The sequence below is a fragment of the Chrysemys picta genome, chromosome 2 (genome assembly GCF_011386835.1).
Source record: "Chrysemys picta bellii isolate R12L10 chromosome 2, ASM1138683v2, whole genome shotgun sequence".
NCBI classification, from domain to species: Eukaryota; Metazoa; Chordata; order Testudines; family Emydidae; genus Chrysemys; species Chrysemys picta.
Window position 1 is genome coordinate 185,102,030 of NC_088792.1, and position 23,497 is coordinate 185,125,526.

Genomic DNA, 23,497 nt, shown 5'->3' on the forward strand with positions numbered 1-23,497 from the left:
GGGCTCCACTTTTATGCCACCCAGCTTTGATATGGGTCAAAGGGAGTGGGGATTGGGCCTCCTGCATGCCCCCACGTTGTACCCCTGACCCATCATATTAAATAGTGCACTGTGTGGTATTTTGAGTACTCAGAGGAGAGGTTCTGATGTGTGTAGTGTTAACTGTTATGGATTACAGACGGTATGGGTAGTGCATGTGTCTGAGACGAGTCAGATGATACTTACAAAGCAAAAACCGAAGCATTCATGGACTCATTTCAGAACATTTTACAGAAAGCTAGGAATTCGTGTCTAGCTGCTCAGTTCCTCAACGTTGCAATGCAGCGCATTTGGAATAGTCCCTGCTTTGCATTCAGTAGCAAAGGACCTTATAGCCGAGAGGAAGAATATGGGGGAAGAGGCCACTTGCTGATGGAAGTGGTCAGGTTCCCCTCCAAGTGATTAAGCAGCCACCAGTCAACATGTAGAGATGGCAGCTCAGCGTATACCTTCTGTGCAAAGTTTGTGGGTGTAATGGATCACAGTTGTGTAAAGAAGATCTGATGGAAGCTGACTAAAAATGTATATCAGATATTTAAGAGAAAAGATGATGGCATCTGGACATATGGGCACTGAATTGTCTGTGTGATCAGGGAATAACTACAGGGATCATATGACTGAGTACTCTGATGTGTTGCTTTCACATGGCAAAAATGGTTTATCAGATGTAACTGGTAAACTAATGGAGGCTGCTGGGTGCCTGGTGTGGGTACAACTGTGGGGGCAGGAGAGAGGCTGAGAGGGGTGCAGAGGACCAATGATGGGGATGAGAGAGGGAGGGGGTAGAATGGTAACCCCCTCTGGGTGTAGTGGTGGATAAGGAGAGTCCAGGGAGGGAGACAACAAATTGGGGAGGTATATTGCTGATCTGGGGAAGGTGAGAACCCAGGAGGCAGTGAGATGGGGGAGAGGAAAGGGGAGTCAAGACAATAATAGGAAATGTATGGTAGTAATAGTAATTTGCCTTTCTTAGGGGCTAGGAGAGAGGGTAAGTGGAGTCTCCTCTGAGCAGCCAGAGAGAGGCTTGCATTTTTGTGTGAAATGAAAGGCTGACTTTTCAACCTGAAATTATCTCTCACAAATAGCCGCAAGAGGAGAGGAGTGTTTAAAAAAAATCAAGAGATAGACTAAAAAACATGGTTTGATTTTAAAATCTCATGATTTGTGGGGCCAATCTCATGATTTTTGATCTCTTGAGGCTGGCAATACTGAGCAGGGTGTTTGATGCTTGTACATGCCCACTGTAACCGTGTCCAGGGTGGATTGATTTAAATCAAAGTTCATTAAATCACCAATTTTAATCAAGAGTTAAATCAGCAAACAGGAAATCCTGATTTAAATAGTCAATTTTAATCATGTTTTGCTTTTTAGTTATTTTTCTCAAATCTTTTGATTTGCAACTAAATATAGCCTTTACATTAATTTGGTGCTTTTTTTTTTTTTTTTTTTTTTTTTTTGCTAACCAGGAGTATATTTATACACATTTTAAGCAATTATATAGTTTAATTTATATTCAGATCTTTAATTTTTACTTTTTTTATTGTTAGAAATTGATGAATCATGCATTTCTTATTTACTAGATGAGGATTGATTTTTTTTTTTAACTTGTGATTTATGTCAAGCTCTCTTTGGATGAAAATTAAATTAAGATGCACAAAAATGGTATTTAATTTTTTGTATTAAATAATCCTACCTTAAAAGTACTGGATACATAAGGAAAAAAAGTTGATCAAATATGTTTTGTATTTAAAACTAACTGATTTACTAAACAAAGGAAGTACTAGCTGTATTTACTGTATTGAATGGCTTGGTTCTGGTCACCATGTCTGAAGAGTTTTAGAACTAGTTCATCTCATCCTCAGACCTAGTTTTCATTCATAGATTGGAAAAGGGGAAAAAAAAACTTTTTTTTTTCAGCTCCCAACTGGTTTCTTAATTTGAATGAACTAGTAATTGAACTAAACTCGTTGAATATGCTGAAGAAGATATTCTCTCTGCACCTGCATAAGAGACCACTGATGTCAAAAACTTGTTTAGCACTTCAACAAACTCTAGTTCCAGGTCTTTAACCAGTGATGTCAGTGGTTTGACTTTCTTTAAAACTTGCTTAATATTTTTTTAAATTTAATTTAAATGATTTTAAGGGATAAGTTTGTCTTAACATAGGCGTTCAATTTCAAATTTAATTTTAAATAAGTCTACTTAAAAAAAAAAACCCTGTATGTAATTTAAATAATAATTTTTTTTATTTAAATCTTTTTTTAAATAACTTTTATCCACCCTGCTGTTCACATAGGCAAGAACACTCTTTTCTGAATAATATATAATGGAGTAACTCTGTGGTGAATGGGACAAAGTAGTTACTTGTCAGGAAACATGCTTGGAAGTAGTTTGCTTTCAAGAGCTACGTGGGTATTTTGTGCATCTCTGTATTGAATTAGGTCCTCTGTCTCTAAATAAAGTTTGACTGTTCTCATTTACAGTTAGCATATCTATTATGTACGTAAAGTATTTGATGTATCTGTTTCACTGAAGTTTGACTTAATACCCTTCCTTTTTGATCTTAAAAAAACAGCACATTGAGAACATTGATGTGAGGAGTTGGGTGTCTGAACTTCCTCACTGGTGTCTAGCTCTCCACTTTCAGTTTATCAGTAATTATGGACCTGGCAGAGGAGGTAGGTGGATAAGCCTAATAACTAATTATTTAGTTTTTCTTAAAAAAAAAAAAAATTCATATGGATAATGGCTGCGGTTAAAATTATTACCAAAAGTGCATGTTGCAGTTCTTGCATAGGGAAAATTTCCTGATTCCTGCTCCACTATTTTGTGAAACTTAAAATCAATGAAAGTTTTGCAAGGCAATTTTCCCCTGAGTAAGAGGTCTTATGGGAGTAAAACCCTGGAATTCATTTAGGAAGGAAACAGTACAAAAATGCCAGGCAAATGACAATGTTTACTGAAAATGATGTTCTGTTTAATGCTTCACGTCTCTGAATCTCTCTCTTTAAGAGAACTTGTAGAAAGCCAGCTATATTTAAGTGAAACTCTGTCCCTAAATTATGTCTGGTTCTTCTGCCAAGTTAATACTAATTAGTTTAATACATCACTCATAAAAGATGTCATAGTTGAGTCAATGAGTAGGTAACAAATCGGGCGCTGACTTGCAATGAAGAAATATTACGTCTATTAAAACCCACATTCAACCTGGGAAGTCAGTATACAACCATGATTTTTGTTACTATTCAGTGAATACAAAAGAAAACATTGAAAAAGTTAGCTTGCAAGGAAGGTAAAGCTTTCAAGAGAGTATACTGTACTAAGAGAAAAACCAAGCAGGAATATTTGGTTTAAACTGGAATCAAGGCTGAAAATTCCTATAACTACTTTAAGTTTTAAAAATCTTATTAGAACATTTTGTTACCTTAACAAAAAACCATGCACACAGCATAAAAAAATCAGGTAATATAGAATTAAGGTTAAATTTAACAGACAGCCAAACATTTGGAAGTATATACACTCAAAATTAAAGTAGCTAAGCAACCACAACCATCTCTGCCTCTGGAGAAACATTAAAATAGTGGCTATATTGGAAAGCAAGTCTTGGTCATATCTATGGCATGATTATTGCCACTCCGTAATCTTAGTTAAAACTACTACTATAGTGCAGTAGAGTAGAGGTCCCCAAACTGTGGGGCATGGAGGAATGTTTAGGGGGACACAGCTGGGGCCTGGGCCAGCGGGGCAGGGAGGCAACGCCACCCAGCTCCACTCCTGGCCCCAGCCCTGTACCCAGGGCCCCGGCTGCCAGCCTTGGCCCCCTTACTATTGTCCATGTCTCCCCCGCCCCACCCCACCTCTCCGAGCCACAGCCAGGGCCGGCTCTACCATTTTTGCCACCCTAAGCAAAAAAAAACAAACAAAAAAACCAAAACCCCGCTCGGACTGCCACCGTCCGAACTGCCGAAGCGCAAAAAAAAAAAAAAAAGCTGCCCGGACTCTGTCTCCCCAAGAATGGACGAAATGCTGCCCCTTAGCATGTGCTGCCCCAGGCACGTGCTTGCTTTGCTGGTGCCTGGAGCCGGCCCTGGCCACAGCCCCACTCCAGTCCCAGTTGTGGGGGAGGCACAGACTGATGTAAGGGTCGTGCAACCCTGAAAAGTTTGGGGACCACTGCATTAGAGGATGTAACATTCTAGAAGTACTAATGTTGACATGAGTTTGTTGTGATACTGCTTTTTATCTTACCAGTTCTAATGCCATACTTGAATATTAACAATATCCCATGAAAATGACATGTAGCAGGACAAGCAAAGTAATAGTCAGTAGCTTGACATCTTAATTATCCACTGACCTCTTTGGTACCTGCCAGTATCTGAATGGTAACAAACAATTCATTAAATGTCTGAGATTTCTGGAGCAAATGTAACTTATTTTCTCCTGTGACATTTAAAAGTACACCTCTACCCCAATATAACGCGGTCCTGGGGAGCCAAAAAACCTTACCACGTTATAGGTGAAACCGCGTTATATCGAACTTGCTTTGATCTGCCGGAGCACGCAGCCCCGCCCACCGGAGTGCTGCTTTACCATGTTATATCCGAATTCATGTTATATCGGGTCGCGTTATATCGGGGTAGAGGTGTAGAATAATTCTGAAGTGAATTGAGGATGAGTTGCAATAGTTTTGCTTGACAAAACAACATTTATTTACAAAATGTTCTGATTGTAGACTCTAGGAGCATAAACAACATAAGAACAATTACAAAAATTTTAACTGAATTACATTCATAATGTAGTCTCACTTGCCCTACCGCATAAGTAGTACATACCTTCGCACACTTCTACACCATTTCAACTCACTCTCTTCTTGAAAGCTTGAAGGCCAGGAGGGACTATTATGGTAATCTAGTCTGACCTCCTGTATATCACAGGCCATAGAACTTCTTCAAAATAATTCCTAGAACACATCTTTTAGAAAAACATGCAATCTTGATTTAAAAATTGTCAGTGATGGAGAATCTACCATTACCATGGGTAAATTGTTCCAATGGTTCATTTCTCTCTCTGTTAAAAATGTATGCCTTATTTGCAGTCTGAATTTGTCTCGCTTCAACTTCCAGCCATTGGATTGTGTTATATCTTTCTCTGTTAGATTTAAGAGCCAATTATTAAGTATTTGTTCCCCCTGTAGGTACTTATAGACTGTAATCAAGTCACCACTTGACCTTCTCTTTGTTTAGCTAAATGGATTGATCTCCTTGAGTCTATCACTAGAAGGCATTTTTTTGAATCCTTTAATCATTCTTGTGTCTCTTCTCTGAACTGTCTCCAATTTATATCCTTCTTGAATTGTGGGCACCAGAATTGGACATGGTGTTCTAGCAGTAGTAAAATAACCTCTCCACTCCTACTTTAGATTCCCCTGTTTATCCATCCCAGGATCACATTAGCTCTTTTTGCCACACTGTCGTGCTGGGAGCTCATGTTCATCTGATCATCCACCACAACCAAATATTTTTTTCAGAGTCACTCCTTCCCAAGATAGCGTCCCCTATCCTGCAAGTATTCTTTGTTCTTAGATGCTTACGTTTACATTTAGCTATATTAGAACATACATTGTTTGCTTGCACTCAGTTTACCTAGCAACCTAGATACCTTTGAATCAGTGATCTGTCCTCCACATTATTTACTGCTCCCCCAATTTTTGTGTCATCTGCAAACTTTATCAGTAGTGATTTTAAGTTTTCTTTCAGGTCATTGATAAAGATGTTAAATAGCATAGGACCAAGAATTGATCCCTGCGGGATCCCACTGGAAACAGACCCGCTTGATAACGATTCCCAGTTTACAGTTACATTTTGAGACCGATCAGTTAGCCAGTTTTTAATTCATTTAATGTGTGCTATGGTAATTTTATATAGTTCTAGTTTTTTAATCAAAATGTCATGCGGTACAAATTCAAATGCCTTACAGAAGTCTATTATGACAATACTATTACCTTTATCAATCAAACTTGTAATCTGATAAAAAAAAATCAAATTAATTTGACAGGATCTATCTTCCATTAACCCATGTTGATTTGCAATAATTACAGTACCCTTTAGTTCTTCATTAATCAAGTCCTATACTAGCCACTCCATTATCTTGCCTGGGATCAGTGTGAGGCTGACAAGCCTATAATTATCCAGGTCATCCAATTTACCTATTTTAAAAACTGGCACATTAGCTTTCTTCCAATCTTCTGGAACTTCTTCAGTGTTCTAAGAGTTACTGAAAATCAATGGCCTAGTGAGCTCCTTGGGCAGCTCTTGTAAAACTCTTGGATGCAACTTAATTGGATCTGCTGATTTAAAAATGCCTAACTTTAGTACACTTATATTAATTAATATCAATTTCCCCTTTCTCCATTTGTTCTACAGTATTATTTTTAATTTGTAAAGATGCTCTAAACTAGGTTATTTTTTTTTAAACCAGTACAGCCTTCTTTCTCCGTTTTTGAGCATCTAGTAAGGTGTTCTTATATGATTCCCAATTATCATTCACATTTTTCTGATTAAATTCTTTCTCACCGCTGATTTGGCTCATAATTGTTTTCAGCTTTATGAAATTGGCCCTATTAAAGTACCAACTATATATATTTCTGGTCGCGACTTTATTTTGCTTGCACGTTAAAAAAATGTGATGAAGTCATGATCACCTGTGCCTAAGCTACTGTTAATTTTTAGTTCTGTGATCAATTCTTCTTTGTCTGTTAGGACAACATCTAATATAGAATTCCCCAGTTTTAATTGCAACATTTTTTGAATTAGGAAATTGTGATCAATTAGGTTTAGAAATTCCAAGAATATTTTAGTACTGGCAGCACGAGACCTCCAGCATATGTCACTCAAATGGACGTCCCCAATGAGTGTGCAACTTTTTTTCCTATACGTCAAAAGGTGTGTAAGAAAGCAGTCATCCTGTTTCCTCTGTGATTAGATGGTCTGTAGCTGACACCAACTAGTACCCCATCTTGTGATTTATCTGTTAGGATATTGATTCATAAGCATTCAAGATCATTGTCTTCGGTGTTAGCAGTGACTCGGAAACATGTAATGCCATTTTTGGCATAGAGTGCCACTCCCCTGCCCTTTTGCCCTCTTCGTTCTTCCTAAATAGGTTATAACCATTTATTTTAACATTCCAGAATCATCCCATCAGGTTTCAGTAATACTAGCTAGATTTAATAAAGATGCTAGTAAATGAGCAATTCCAATTCCTCTTGTTTATTTCCCAGGCTCCTAGTCTTGAAGGACAAGAGACTCTGGCTTTGAACAAGAGTGGGAAAGTCAGTTCAAGAATCAAGAGCCTTCATTGAAAATATCCTGCTGAAAGCTCCCTTGCATTTAAATCAATGATCTGTTAGTTCAAAATCCTAAGCTGATTTCAAATATCCATATCACACAAGCAGAAAGATGGTTTCCCAGGTCATCAATTCTTTGCAAAATACACCAGCTAAATAGATAGGATGCCACATTCTGCATCAGTTGAAGTTTGTGAGTGGTCTTCAGGTGCAGTTACATAGAGAGCACGTATTACAGTAACCTAACTTCAAGCTGACCAAGGCATGGGTAAATATAATGAGGTGAGCCTCCAAAAGAAGGAAAGATTGCAACCTTCTTGTCAAGAGCGAATGAGGAAAAAGCATGCTTTGTCATTGCTGCCACCTGGATTTCAAAGGCAGCTAGGGAATCCAATAAGCTCCAATCCTTCCTTCCAAGTCCAGGATTTCAAAACTGAGAAGTGAGAGCCTTGCAAAAGATTAACCTCAGGAAGGCAACCAGAGTCCTGACAAATACTGCTTGGAGAGATGCTAGAATCTTGCTTCCTTGAAGGGCAAGTACAAACATACAGGGCCCATTAGCCTATTCTGTACATCTGTTTACATGATAATGGAAAGCTGGTAAGTCAGTGATTGCTTCTCTTGTTTTAGAATTTAGGCACTAGAAAGTTTAGGCCATAAAGTTAACTTATCTTGACATCTGCTCCATATTGTAGTTCTTGCATTACCACAAATACATTTGTGGATCTTTACAATGTGTCTCAAAATAACTTGGGATTTAGTTAAATATTTACAGTAGTGAGACAGCTATCAGCATTAAAAAAAAAACACCGCTGCAATCTTCACTGTAACAGCCCAAGTATCTAACAACTGTCGGGGAAGTTTATTTTAAGGCTTAACAATATTGACCATCTCCTCACTTAATGAGACGCTTGCTAGTCAGTCTCTCTCTCTCTCTCTCTCTCTCTAGTGCAGTGGCTCCATGAATTGAACTCCCATTGGTTCAAATGGGTTTTTCTGTTCATAGAAGGGCTGCAGAATAGCTCTCAATTAGGATATGTTTTATTTACTTGAGTTCTGTTTGCTATTTAGCTTTTTATTCATTTGCAATTATAGTTGGTTAGCAAAATAATTGAAAAACCACAGAACAAATGAGCAATGTCTTTCTGAATTTGCTTTTCCCCTTGGATTGATGATGTTCTTCCAGAGACTTTTTAAAATTGTACCTAAAAATTCAGATACAGTAACATAATTTTATTAAGATCAAAATGCTCTACATTGTTTTAATGTAATTTTGAAAGTGTATAAAGGACTGGTTTTAGGATTCTGAAATTCCTAACAGATGTTCAGTTATGTTTTCAACAGTTTAGCTTAAAGAAGAAAGGAATTATATGACTGTAAACCTTTCTCTTTCTGTTTGTATAATTAATTACTTTCATTTAAGTAGCACAGAGGTTTAACATTCCGAATGGGGTAGATAAGCAGGAAAAAAGGGCAGACAAAGATACATATTTGGTGCATGCAGAGTGTGATAATTCACTTATTGATAATTTTATTGAGCCAAAATTTTTGGTGCCTATTTATTTCTAGTCATTTAAAAACATTTATTTGAGAAGCTAGTAAATCCAAAGACACTTCTGCAAACTCCAATGTATACAACATATATTAATATATTTGTTAAAACGGGATATTTCTCACAGTACATTCAGCAAAAGTGTATTAAAATAAGGGCTTGTCTACACTGGCACTTTACAGCGCTGCAATGTTCTCACGCATGGGTGTGAAAAAACACTCCCCTGAGTGCTGTAAGTTTCGGGGCTGTAATGTGCTAGTGTAGTCAGTGCACCAGCACTGGGAGCCACGCCCCTCGTAGAGGTGGGAGGCGCGACTACACAAGCCACGTTAAAGTGCTGCTGCGGCAGCGCTTTAATGTTGCCAGTGAAGACGTGTGCTTAGTGTGTGAACGCAGTAACTCTACAATGATCATATTTTAGTTGTCCTGTTTTCACTTCTTCTTAAATAATAAAGCAGGCTTGGGGAAGTGAAGGATTACAGTACTTAGAGAGAAGTGTGCAATAGACAGCTTGAGTGTGCACGTGTGTAAATATGGGATATGATACCTACCTCTTTTTTACTTTGATTTAGGAGAAAGCAATGCAAGAGGCTGCTGCTGGTGATTTGAATAACGCTCTGTGTCAAATCCAGCAGATCACCGTATGAGCAGCCTTCATGTGGCCAAACATGAGGTGTTTTCCAGTAATATAGCATATACTTGAGTTCTGGAAATAAAAACATGACTGGTTTAAACTTTAGCTACATAAGCAGTATGTATTCTGGATTGCATTGAAATAAACTTAGCTATGTTTACATGGCATTTTAAAAATATGTAGTGTATAATACATTTTCTGTTTGATTTTCATCCTTTGAGAAACTAGTGTTGAATTTTGTCATATTGTATTAGCAGCTCACTAATTTTCACTTCGTTAATCTGCAGTCCCACAAAAACATCGGTGGTCTTTCCGCATTTCTCAGCAAATATTATTAGCAGAAAACTAGTGAGGTTTCACATTATTAAGTTTTCATTTATTTGATATTAATATACTACAGTGCATTGACTAAGAAGCACATATAACTAAACTTAAATTTGTCAACATAAATGAACAAAGTATATTTTCTAATCCACTATCCATGACTTCTTAAAATCTTGTTTGTTTAATAATTGGTAAAAAATAATCTGCAATGTGGTGTTCAATATGATGTCAACACTGTAGTATGCAGATACCTGTTTTTTCATAATATGTATTATTTATTTACAGTGAACAGAAAAGTTAGGTTTGTTCATAATAAAATATATTGGGTATCAGAGCTCATCCAAACAGGTATTTCATTCATTTGTGGGGTTTTTTTTTTTGTATTCATCCATCTGTTCCAGTAAATTGGAGGGAAAAAAAAGGGGGGGGGGGCAGAACCTGTCTGCTAGTGGAGCAAAGCATGTCTCCTGACAGCTCTTGACATAGTTTGTTAGTCAATGGTGTAGGAAGCTTGGAAAAACCTTTCCATTTTGTGGTTGACATTTTAAAAGAATAGTTTAGCTGTATTTGTTTTACTGTTTTTCTTTGACAATGTTGAAATTGAAGAATAGATCATAACTTCATGCTACTTCTCAGTCCTAATGCTCAGCTCCCAGCATAACTTGTGTACTCCAAGACTAATATCTCCATGTTGCAGGCCTTTGCAAAGGCAATGGATGTGTTCAAAATTTTCATTGGAGAGATGATGGATTGCATTGCAACAAGCTACCCTTTCCTCTGTAGAAGTGATTCTGTAAAGGAGGGGGTTTCTGAGAAGTTGACAGCTCTTGATAGCTGTATAGAAACCTCTGCATATTGGACCATTGGAGTGGTGCTGAAAGTGAAAGGAAAATCTTGAGCAATATATGAAAGGTTCTTAGCACTGGTAGGTAGGATCAACTGTTTGAAGAACAGGAGTACTTGTGGCACCTAAGTACTCCTGTTCTTTTTGCGGATACAGACTAACACGGCTGCTGCTCTGAAACCTGTTTGAAGAACAAGAGCCAGTCCAACAATGTGAGATTGCTGGAGTGTGATTCTGCAAAAATATTAGCCTTCATAGTGAACTTGTTACTTGTTAAGTGAATGTTAAAATATTGAAAATCATAGATGTTCTGTTGTTAATAGCCTTTTAGAATCCAAAGATTTTGTGACCATATGTTGAAACGTTGTGCTTACTAAGAGAGAGAGTTGGGAGAATAACATTTTCTAGTCTGAGTCCTATGAGGATGTCAACTGAACTTTTTATAAGAAATTCTTCGTTAGAAGGGGTTGTGGCTTCAATTCTCTACCCAGTTAAGCTGAAAGTCCAGGGTAGGAAATTGCTTTTTAGAAATGTGATCCAGCTGGTGTACTTCCAAAAAAGCTCAAACCAGAAGTCTCTCTATGGCTCTGATAATGATGGCATGGTTACCTGACTGGTTTTCTATTCAAGTTTTATATTACATGTATCACTATGGTATCTTAGTAAGTATTGTTACTTGCAACACTATCCAGTGGTTTTTGGACTCATATATAGCACAGAGGTAAGCACCGCCCGGCTGGAGCCTGAACCCGCACCCCAACAACCTGCCCCAGGCTCAGCCCGGTGCCCCCTCCCACACTCTGAACTCCTGTCCCAGCTTGGTGAAAGTGAGTGAGGGTGCGGGAGAGTGAGCGATGGAGGGAGGGGGGCTGGAGTGAGCGGGGGTGGGGCTTGGAGAAGAGTTGGGGAAGGGGCGGGACATGGGGCAGGACAAGGGTGTTTGGGTTTGTGCATTAGACAGTTGGCAACCCTAATTCAGGACAATGCACATAGACTTTCAGGTCAGAAGGGACTATCATGATCATCTAGCCTAATGCTTAAGCACTGCCCTGAATAGGGATGCTTTGTTGAATTGGGGCCTCAAATATAGTGCTGAATCATGGCTAACATATTAATATGTGCATTGCCCAAGCAATTAAACAATTCTATTGATGATGTTCCGGTGATCATGGAGATTATACAAACAGCGTAATGTAGATTCTGATACCCTCTCTACTTCCTAGAATGGAGTAGACAAGTAACATAGAGAGAAAAGTGCACACAACTCAAAACACAAGATGGTTTATAGTAATTTTAGACCTATTGGTCTTCACAGTATGTTGTTGGTTCTGTTGTGATTCAGTATGAAATTTTTAGATCTTAATTTTACTAAAAATATTCATGTTTAACAAATTGAGTATGTGTCAAATCAGAGGACTACTCCTGAAGGTGGTCTTCCTAACATTGCCTATGGCAGTGATAGTCAAAATGCTGCACACAGATGTAATAGAAGTGCATGAGGTTCTATAAAGGAGTCCACTGTTGCTCTCATTTCCAGTATGAAGGTGCAGCCTGGGATGATTACAGGTTCCATCTTAATTAGAGCAGCATATCTGCTGAGGCCTGTAATTTCTTTATGCGGACTCTTTCTCTGTATTAAAAATGACAATGAGTGCATTTATACTTATTAGATATGGTTTTTGGGCTCCTGGCAAAATGTCAATGTAGCCCTTGGTTGGTTGGATGATCCTGTTTACAATGAAATTTCCTGGCACTATATTACACATGTAGTTGGCTCCAGCAGAAGAATGTGCTTTTGTGTGGTCTTCAAATAGAATTTCTGTAGGAGTATCTAGTGTAATCAATATCTAAACATATATAGCTTACCAAAAAATAAGTGCTTAATTTGTTAAAATGAAGAAAAGCACTGTAAACATATAGGATATAAAAAAAATCAAAATTAGGTTGCATTTTTTTTTGTTTTTGTTTCTTTTGAGGAAGAATAAAAATTGTTTGTAAAGTCTTGGCCAGAGTACTTAATTATTACTGATATTACAATTAATCATGAAACAGATTACGGTTTTTATTTTTATTCCAAATTTAAGTAAAATGTTTGTTTCTCAGTTATCTTGATTTACATTACAAACTCTAATCACACTGTTCTAAAATCAGTGACATTTGATGTAGTCTATCTTACAGTGTTAAAAATTGTGCGACTGTAAAGGTATTTTAAAAACATATGTTTGCAAATAACTGTAATTACTGAGTGAGGCAGAATTCACATTATCATTACACCCTGAATGTGTGAACCTGCAAGTACCTACTGTTAATTACAGAGCTTGACATTTCTAGGTCTAAATAAGAATGATAGCTGGTTATGAATCATATCTTGCCATGCTGAAATGCCAAATCTATGTTTTATTACACTGAAGTTTAAGTCCACTAGAGTAGTAGTTTTTATCAGTGTCAGTATATTTGCTGCCATCAAACTGCTGATACAGCATTTGTTTAACACAAATGGACCTTTGCACCTTTTTCAAGTGCCTTAAATCTAGACAAATTTATGTCTTATCAAAAGGTTAATCCTGACAAATCATTGTAAATTATTCCTTGTGTCTGATCCAGGTGTGATTAAATGAATTCTCTGCTGTGCAGCCTGATGTGTGTATATATTAGAAAATAGCTGTACATTTTCAAAAGGAATAGCAAAATTTTGAGCACCAGGATTCTTGAATAAAATAGTTCTGTGGATGCACTTGCAGCATTCTTTTGTTGGGTCAAACCTTCTTGAGTAGGAAAGTTACAAGTGAAGCAATGAGCTTCACTTCTGCAGCCCAGTATTTTGTGTGGCCTTGATTCAGAAAAAACACATGCTTAAATCCCATTGAAGTTATAGTTAACCATGTGCCTCAGTGCCTTGGTGAATCTGGGCCTTAGCTTTTTCATTAGGAAATCATTCTTTTACTGTATGAGTGCTGCATTCTCTGCATTTTCATGGTTGCCCCATTTTTATTAAAGACCTCATGATGGTGTGTAACCTCCACCAGTCCAATAACTCCAGTTTAAGGAGCTTATGAGTGCTGTGAGCTCTGCCAGCTCAATAGCTCAGGTTTAAGGAGTTTATAAGCTTAATTTTATTTCTCCCCCTTTTTTAAAAAACAAAAACAAAAGAAGCCCTAGGAAATCTAAATGCAGAAAGCTGTTGATACAACATTAAATGCATAGTTACAATCACAGTGTTGGGTAATGCACCTAGTTAAGGTTGTCACAGCATAATTATGTGGCTTCATTACTGCAGGCTATTCTATTTTTATTTCAGTACATAGAATAAAATATGATTTGTTAAATGTATATAAAAGCATATATGATGTTCAGTGAGGCAATATTAACTTTTGAAATTCTTGACTTTGTAATTTTAACTGCACAGTCTTAATATAGAATGATTGATTTTTGTATGCATTTAATAGGACACACACACACGCAGAGCAATATCAGTCTTTAAGCTGTTGCATAATCCATGAGAGATGAAGCAGATAACTCTGTACATCTGGCCTGGTCACTGGTTTAGGACTGGAACTTGTATTTTTCATATTTGCATCATGAAAATATCCCTTCTTCCAGAAAACAAAAACAAACAAAATAGTATTTATGTAGTATTTCTTTTTTATTTATGAGTTTTAAATGTGTGAGACACAAACATAATATATCGGAGAAATGCAGATGTTCATCGTAAGAGAGCTTATTTTAAAGCAAAGAAAAATGTAAGAAATTTTAGAACTTTTTAAATGTCTCTTTTTTAAAGTTTTATTTTAACTTTTTATAGTTTAAACCACCAGAGATTTCAGGGTGTTTTGTTTAGACTTTAAAAAGTCTAAATTTGTAGGTGATTAACTTGTAGCCTTAGGCCTGGTCTACACTTGGGGGGAGGGGAAAGATCGATCTAATGAATAATGTAGCTGAAGTTGTATTACTTAGACCTACTCATGCGGTGTCTTCACTGTGGTGAGTCGACAGCTGCCGCTCTCCCGTCGACTCTGCCTGCGCCTCTTGTGGCGGTGGAGTACAGGAGTTGACGGGAGAGCGCTCGGGGGTCGATTTATCGCGTCTAGTCTACATGCGATAAGTCGACCCCTGCTGGATCAATCGCTGCCCACCGATCCGGTGGGTAGTGTAGACATACCCTTAGTTGAAACTGACAAGAGTCCCAACAACTCTTGCATGCTGAAAGAGGCTATCTGTTTTTCTTTCCATTGGATTAGAAAAATTGGAGGTCTGGGGGCTTTTTATAAACCATTTTATAATAACCATGTTATTCAAAAAATCCAAACCAACCCCTTTTGGTGATGAGAAACTTTGAAAAATTTGCTCTTCATCTTTCTCCTTCTGACCAATCCAATTCATGTCTTCTCCCTTCCTCTTTATGAAATCCTTCCTTTTTTCTGATTGCTAGTTTCCTATTTTCAACGTCTAACTCTATCTACCCAATTCCACACATTCTTCCTAACCACCAAATTCCTATTCCCGTATCTAAAAAAGACCCTTGGCCTTATCCTTTGAGGGGGACATCTTTGTCTGGCTCTAGACATCTGTTCCATTCCAGTACCTTCCTTTCAGACTTCCCTTTATTGTTATAGTCACCCCAAAATTCATTGCCTCCCTCTTAACGGTGGTAAACACTAGAAGAAAGTTGAATAGAGAATTAGAATTTGTGAAGAGAAATTTGAGTGTAACTCAATAAAGAAAATGGAGGTTTAATGTAATTACCTAAATGGATGAGGTTTTTTGCTACCAGTTGTTTCAAGTTAACACAATGGTCATGTAACCCCTTAAAACATCTTTTAGAAAGCATTATCACTATTAGCTATTAAAGAAAGAAATGTCCACAAACTGATAAAAATGTCCACCTCTTAGGATACTTAATGGAGGGTAATATGTATTTTTTTATAGCATGTTTTTTTTCAAATGGCTCACTTTCAGATGATGCAAGGAAGCATGAAATTAAAGGAAATATTCTTTGTTTAGGGTTCAATGCAGGAAGGGTATTGAGTAGATTGTATGATAGTCTGGACTTAGAAAATTATGTGACAATTAATTCATTTGTTAGTGCAAACCCCACAGTTTATTAGTTCTTGTTCACACATGGAGTTAATAAGGGATTATTCAATGTGTAGACAAGCTCATAGTTTTGGTTATCTATTTTTGGTAAGGTGTTTTTTTCCCAGAGGCACAAGTGAAATGCTTCAAAGCTATTAGTCTTATCCCCCCCCCCCCAGCAGATCAATATTTTTTCTATAAGAATGCACAGATCATTGTCAACATTTGTTTTGGGATTTAGAAATAGAGTGTGTTCATAGTTTGAATAAATTAGTGTAGCATGATGCAGTGAAATTTGTGATTTTTAAAGAATTGCAATCAACTTAAAAATGACACTTCTGTCTGAATTATTTTGCCTATTATTGTTTCCACGTGGTAAAACTGCTATTTTTCTCTAATTATTTTCAGTTTGGTTACTTTGTGCATTTGTGTATTTTAGTTTAACTTTTTTCCTTCACACAGTCATTCTTATCCTCTTTGTGGGTCTTTCAGGGCAAGTGAAACTAAAAAAAAATAAAAGTAATTTACTATACTTCAGGTCTGCTGTGTCCTTTTAAAATAAATAATGCTTTTGCAATGGATTAGATATAGAGATAAGGCTGCCATTTTGTTGTTGTTGCTGTTGTACATATACATCATCACTGTGCTACCTTAGCAGTGTGGTATGACTTGTAGATTGAGTTATCCTTCAAGTATGGTAAAGGTACATTGGTGGGCTCTAGCTGCTCCGTAGTGGATGCTGCAGCTGTGTAGTTTGCAGAAGCTCCATGAGTTTCCCTGTGTGCAGTTGCAGAGATTGCTCCACGTTCTGATGGAGTACTTCTCTCTTGGGTGCCGATGTCCACGCTAAACCCTAAATATATGCCTTAGTATGATGGATTATGTCTCTGAAGGAGCCATTATGCTGTATTGTTTCAACAATTTGAGTACTGAATGCAGAATCTGTGGACAAAAGATTGCCCAACTAGGCCTTTGACAAAACAGACCACAATGGCTGCATTGTTAGGACAGTAATATGCATATGAAAGAATCCTTAAATAAGCTTTTCCATTAGCCGTTAGTCTATTGTGGCACTGATTCATGTAATGAGGAATCCCTAGGTAGTCATTAGCATGTGTTGTCTCATAAACATGTCTTGCATAGCTGTTACTATTTCAGTGAAATGACTGTAATACAACTGAATCCAGTGTACATTTTTAAAAAAAGTGCTTACTCTAATAGAAAAGTCCTAAAATCTGTACAGTGAGAACAAAATATTCAATGTAAAATTATAAATACTCAAAATTACCCCCTTTTCTTCTTAGTTGTTGGAGCTCCAGCAAAAATGCATTTCATGTGAAAGTTCTTACATCAGAAGAGGCCAGTTTTTACAGGGTGTGAAGCCCCTGCAATTCTCACTTGCTTCAGTTGGATTTGCAGATATTCAGCATTTCTGCCAATCAAGTTCAACATATCTTTTTAGTATCTGTATGTTAGAAATTTAAATTTTTGCTAAGTTTTGAACTGCTTTTATGCTTAGTTTTTCTGTGGTAATATTGGTGTTTGAATTGTTATATTTATAGTCCAAGAAACGGGGCAAGAATTACTTACTGAAAAGAATATTATTCCAGTTTTGGAATCTGACTTGAGAAGGAGAAAATTGTCAAGTTTGAAATATTTCATATTGCTATCAGATGCAAATTCAAATCGAGGACCACCCTAGTGTTGTCCTATCTCCGTTTTATACAGCTTGGACAGCAGCTTTATTCAGCTGTTCCTTTATACATAAAAATATTAATTGTATGTGGGAGTGGCCACCCTTTTTGTTTCTCATTAATTTTAAATAGTCTGCATAGGGCCCTGTCTGTAATGCAAGTAAATAACTGGTAATTCTTCCTTTTTTTATTCAAGATGCAACAAATCACTATGTTATGATAGCCACAAAAATGAGAATTTCCTGACGTCCCCATTTTTCTTGACTTTTCCCTGTCCTGGAAATGCTCTATATTTTCTTCTGCAAGGGGTAGGTCAGTGGGTCTCCTCTCTGCTATGTGGGAGGTAGTAATAAAGAGAGCCTCCCAAGATGCAGATGAGCAGCACTGGACCTCTGCAGCAAGAGCAGTTTCCCAACTGGGCTTACCTTTAGAAAGAGGGAGAGGATTGCCCTGTTGGGGTAAGGTGAGACGAGGCATTATGCAGCTCTTAAATTATTCTGCCCTTGCTGTGCTTCAGCCCTTGAGAGGATGGGGCCCACTGTGTGAATGGTGGCCATTGTAGTACTTGAAAGAGAAGGCAGTTGCCTTCCTCTCCTGTGGAGTTCCAGAATACTTTGGTTTGAACTAAGTACCGGTAGGTCCTAAAAACTTTGATATGTTTTGGAAAAGTACTTGGGACTTGTGAAAGTGGCTGAAATAATATAGACTTAATTGCACCCTGTACCGATGTTAAACAAAGCCTTGGTGTGCACAAAACCTCATTCATTGATCAGTGTTGAGGCCTTTCAGAGGACTGCCTGCACTGGCTCGTACCTGTCTGCTATCATGTGTTGGTTATATTTTCACTTGGTAGTGCATTTTTTAGAATTATTTCAACAAAAAGAAAAAAGGCTTTTGGCAATGGAAGAGGTTCTGTTTTCAAATTTCTGACTGTTACAAATTGTGAATGATGGATTTTAAATAGGGTTACCATATTTTGTGCCTCCAAATGGAGGACACTCCCCGGGGGCCCGGCCCCGCCCCCAGCCCCGCCCACGCCCCCGCCCCAACTCCGCCCCCTCCCAAAGTCTCCGCCCCATCCCCTGCTTCCCACGAACATTTAATTCGCGGGAAGCCTGAAGCAGGTAAGGGGGGGGGGGAGGAGGCGCGGCCCAGGCTGGTCCCCCCACGGCTCCAGCCTGGGTCGGCTCGGGCCCGGGGGTGCCGGCCCCGACCGACCACCCCCCGGCTCCCAGCCCCGCGGGCCCGGCGCACCCCCCGGCTCCCCGACCCCGGCTCCCGGCCCGGCGCACCCCCCGGCTCCCCGACCCCGGCTCCCAGACCCCGGCGCACTCCCCGGCTTCCGGACCCCGGCGCACTCCCCGGCTCCCCGACCCCGGCTCCCAGCCCGGCTCCCCGACCCCGGCTCCCCGACCCCGGCGCACTCCCCGGCTCCCGGCCCCGGCTCCCCGACCCCGGCGCACGCCCCGGCTCCCCGACCCCGGCGCACGCCCCGGCTCCCCGACCCCGGCGCACGCCCCGGCTCCCCGACCCCGGCTCCCAGCCCGGCTCCCCGACCCCGGCGCACTCCCCGGCTCCCCGACCCCGGCGCACTCCCCGGCTCCCCGACCCCGGCGCACTCCCCGGCTCCCCGACCCCGGCGCACCCCCCGGCTCCCCGACCCCGGCTCCCAGCCCGGCTCCCCGACCCCGGCTCCCCGACCCCGGCGCACGCCCCGGCTCCCCGACCCCGGCGCACGCCCCGGCTCCCGACCCCGGCTCCCCGACCCCGGCGCACGCCCCGGCTCCCAGCCCGGCTCCCCGACCCCGGCTCCCAGCCCGGCTCCCCGACCCCGGCTCCCAGCCCGGCTCCCCGACCCCGGCGCACTCCCCGGCTCCCCGACCCCGGCGCACCCCCCGGCTCCCCGGCCCCGGCTCCCCGGCCCCGGCTCCCCGACCCCGGCGCACGCCCCGGCTCCCCGACCCCGGCTCCCAGCCCGGCTCCCCGACCCCGGCTCCCAGCCCGGCTCCCCGACCCCGGCTCCCAGCCCGGCTTCCCGACCCCGGCGCACTCCCCGGCTCCCCGACCCCGGCTCCCAGCCCGGCTCCCCGACCCCGGCGCACGCCCCGGCTCCCCGACCCCGGCGCACGCCCCGGCTCCCGACCCCGGCTCCCCGACCCCGGCGCACGCCCCGGCTCCCAGCCCGGCTCCCCGACCCCGGCTCCCAGCCCGGCTCTCCGGCCCCGGCTCCCCGACCCCGGCTCCCCGGCCCCGGCTCCCCGACCCCGGCGCACGCCCCGGCTCCCCGACCCCGGCTCCCAGCCCGGCTCCCCGACCCCGGCTCCCAGCCCGGCTCCCCGGCCCCGGCTCCCCGACCCCGGCGCACGCCCCGGCTCCCCGACCCCGGCGCACTCCCCGGCTCCCGGCCCCGGCTCCCGGCCCCGGCTCCCCGACCCCGGCGCACCCCCCGGCTCCCCGACCCGGGCTCCCGGCCCGGCGCACCCCCCGGCTCCCAGCCCTGCGGGCCCGGCGCACACCCCGACCCCGGCCCAGCTCCCGGCTCCGCGGGCCCGGCCCGGCTCCCCGACCCGGCTCCGCGGGCCCGGACCGGCACCGCGCCCCCCGGCTCCCGGCCCCGCGCCCAGCCCGGCCCCCTGCACCATGCCCCCGGCCCCGGACAAAGAGGCCCCGGCCGAGCCTCCCGATTTTCCCGGACATGCCCGGCTTTTGGGGATTTCCCCCCGGACGGGGATTTGAGCCCCCAAAAGCCGGACATGTCTGGGAAAATCCGGACGTATGGTAACCCTATTTTAAACTGCATGAAAAACATTTTGACAATATCCCTTTAATTAAAAAAAAGTTGGATTTCTATTTGTTTTTCATTTATGCTAAAGGTTTTAAGCGTTTAGAATTTGTAGACCAAACCTTGACTCAAGGTCACCTACAAGCAAGGGACACATCAGCCCTTTACTGCTATGCAAGCCAAGTCAGGATTAGTCAAGACATGCAAAGGGTGGCCATTCTGTTATGGAAGGGGCATGGAACTACTTTGGGGTCATGCACTTAAATGCAAAGGCCTTTCTTCCCAACTGTGAGCAGCTTTTGACAGACTTTAATTTCCTTTTTCTCATTGCACAATATCTGTATGGAGGTTACTGCCACTTCAGGGTAGCAATAATCACTGCAGAGGCGCTGTGGGAAAGCTGGAAGGTGGGAACAGGATCCCTTCCTTTTGGTTGGTACTGGGGGAAGGATGTGGAGAGATTGTTTTGTTTTTTCTTTTTTGCCTCCATTTTCTATTCACTCCCTCAAAACTGCTGCCATGGTGGGGTGAATATTTTGTTCCTATGGATTCTTAGCCCAACTACCCCATGCAGAAGACAATATTCATTGCATGATGAGAGTAGTCACACTGAGGTGTCGCTCAGCCAGGAGAAGATAGAGGTGGAGATGAGCTGTTCTATTGTATTGAGTTTGTTTAGACTACTCATATAAGTAGTGTTACTGGTGCATAAATGTCTGCACAATGTCTGGGATAAGGTCATATGCAAAATGCATGAAGTACACAAATTTGAAAAAATAAAGGAAACATTTCTAGGTTTTTTTTTCAGTCATAGTAAAAGTTAGATGTTACTTATAACAATAACAGACAAGGAATTTTCAGACCAAAGAAAATTACACCATGGTAACTTTAACATTAAGGTGGTGGGGTAAAGTTGCAAAAGCAATAGGTGTACACATTTAGGCCCCAATGCTGCAAGGAGGACCACCCAGGCAGAGTTCCTTGCAGGCGTGTGGTCTTAGTAACTAATGTTAGCCTTCTGCTCCACAGTACGTTTAGGCAGCAAATGTTTCCTAGTCACTGTCATTCTCCTGTTTTGTGAATATCAAACATAACTATATCATATTTTTCTACCATTCTTAATAGTGTGAATAAATGACACAATCTGTGAAAACTATATGGTCACTTTTGCTTCCATGTGTAACAAATATTATTGGTAATGGTAGGGTTACCATATTTAAAATAAAAAAAGAGGACACTCCATGGGGCCCCTTCCCCGCCCCAACTCTGCCCCTTCCATGCCCCAACTCCGCCCCTTCCCCGCCCCCTCCCCAAAGTCCCCGCCCTAACTCCCCCTCCTCTCTCCCAGCCAAGCGAAAAGGGCTGCCCAAGCGCTACCGGCTTCACAGTTTGCTGGGCAGCCCCCAGACCCTGCGCCCCCGGCCAGCGCTTCCCCAGCGCAGCTGGAGCCCGGGAGGGGAAGCGCCCAGCTGGGGGCGCAGGGTCTGGAGGCTGCCCGGCAAACCACGAAGCTGGTAGTGCTCGGGCTTCAGACAGCCCCCATGCCTCCGGACCCTGCTGGGCACTTCCCCTCCCGGGCTCCGGCTGCTGTGCTCCTCCCCTGACTCTTCGGCTCTGTTTAAGAGCCAAGCTGCCCAAGCGCTATCGGCTTTGGGCAGCCCCCTTGCCTCCGGACCCTGCGCCGCCGGCCGGGCACTTCCCCTCCCGGGCTCCAGCTGCTCTGCTCCGGCGGTGCAGGGTCCGGAGGAAAGGGGGCTGCCCGAAGCCGGTAGCGCTCGGGCAGCTTGGCTCTTAAACAGAGCTGAAGAGTCAGGGGAGGAGCACAGCAGCCTCGGGAGGGGAAGTGCCCGGCCGGTATTTTCCCGGACATGTTCGGCTTTTTGGCAATTCCCCCCCCGGACGGGGGCTTGATTACCAAAAAGCCGGACATGTCCGGGAAAAAACGGACATATGGTAACCCTAGGTAATGGGGTAAATAGACATCTGCTTGTGAAAATATAGCACTTGAACTTGAAAAGATCATTCTCAAGTCTCTTTTCTCTAATCTGTGATGGTGGGCGGCTGAAGTGCAAATCAGTCCATTAAAATATCAAATGTAATTTTGGAAGAAATATTTTAAAACTATACATGCATAGAAATGGCACCCTCTGAGCTGCTGTAAGGGTGACACATTAATTGTCACCTATAAGGGACTAGAGTCCCCTCACAGCTCAGGATTTCACCACTCATTATTTATTAATCTTATCACTCAGCAGAGGGGACAGATATGCTATTCTCACTTCATTTTAAAGGATGATCTCATCTAACACAAAACTCATAGCTTGTACTGTAATTTTCTGAAAACTATTAGTTCCTTAATATTACTTCCTAAAAAGGTACTTTCATTTGTCTTCTAGGAACTCCACTTGCTATTATTTTTACAACAGTGTTTTATGATAAACATTGATTTTATTCTAGGATGTATTGAAATGCAGACAGTTAAACTGGTGGTTCTTATAGAGTGCCTAATAAATAATCTCTTGTCTAAATTTTTCCTTTGTCCTTTCAGTTTATTTGATTTAGCTATGTAGCTAATCAGCTTACTGCTGCTGCAACAATGTTGTGGCAAGTACTTTCCCCCCCAGTATTTATACTGGCTCCACTCGTTACCCTACCAGTAGTTATTGCTATATGCTCTCTTCCATCTTTGTCCTACTTCTGATTTACTCTTTGTACTCTAAATTTGAATAGATGCACATGAGTGTTCATTGCTTTTTAACAGAGAAACTTCACTCCTGCCCATGATGATGACCCTTACTCATCGTTTGAATTGTGAAAGGGAAATCATGTCATGCAGGGATCAAAAATGAACCATCCTTTCGTGTGACCATTCTATTGAAATCTACAATAATGACAGCTTGGGCATTCATTATTATAGTGCCAGAAGCCACAGTCATGGACCAGGACGCCATTGTCCTAGGTCAGGGGTGGGTAAACTTTTTGGCCTGAGGGCCACATCGGGGTTGCGCAACTGTATGGAGGACCGAGTAGGGAAGGCTGTGCCTCTCCAAACAGCCTGGCCCCCGCCCCATCCACCCCCTCCCACTTCCTGCCTTCTGACTGCCCCCCTCAGAACCTCCAACCCATCCAACCCCCCCTGCTCCTTGTACCCTGATTGCCTCCTCCTGGGACCCTCGCCCCCTATCCAACTCCCTTGCTCCCTGTCCCCTG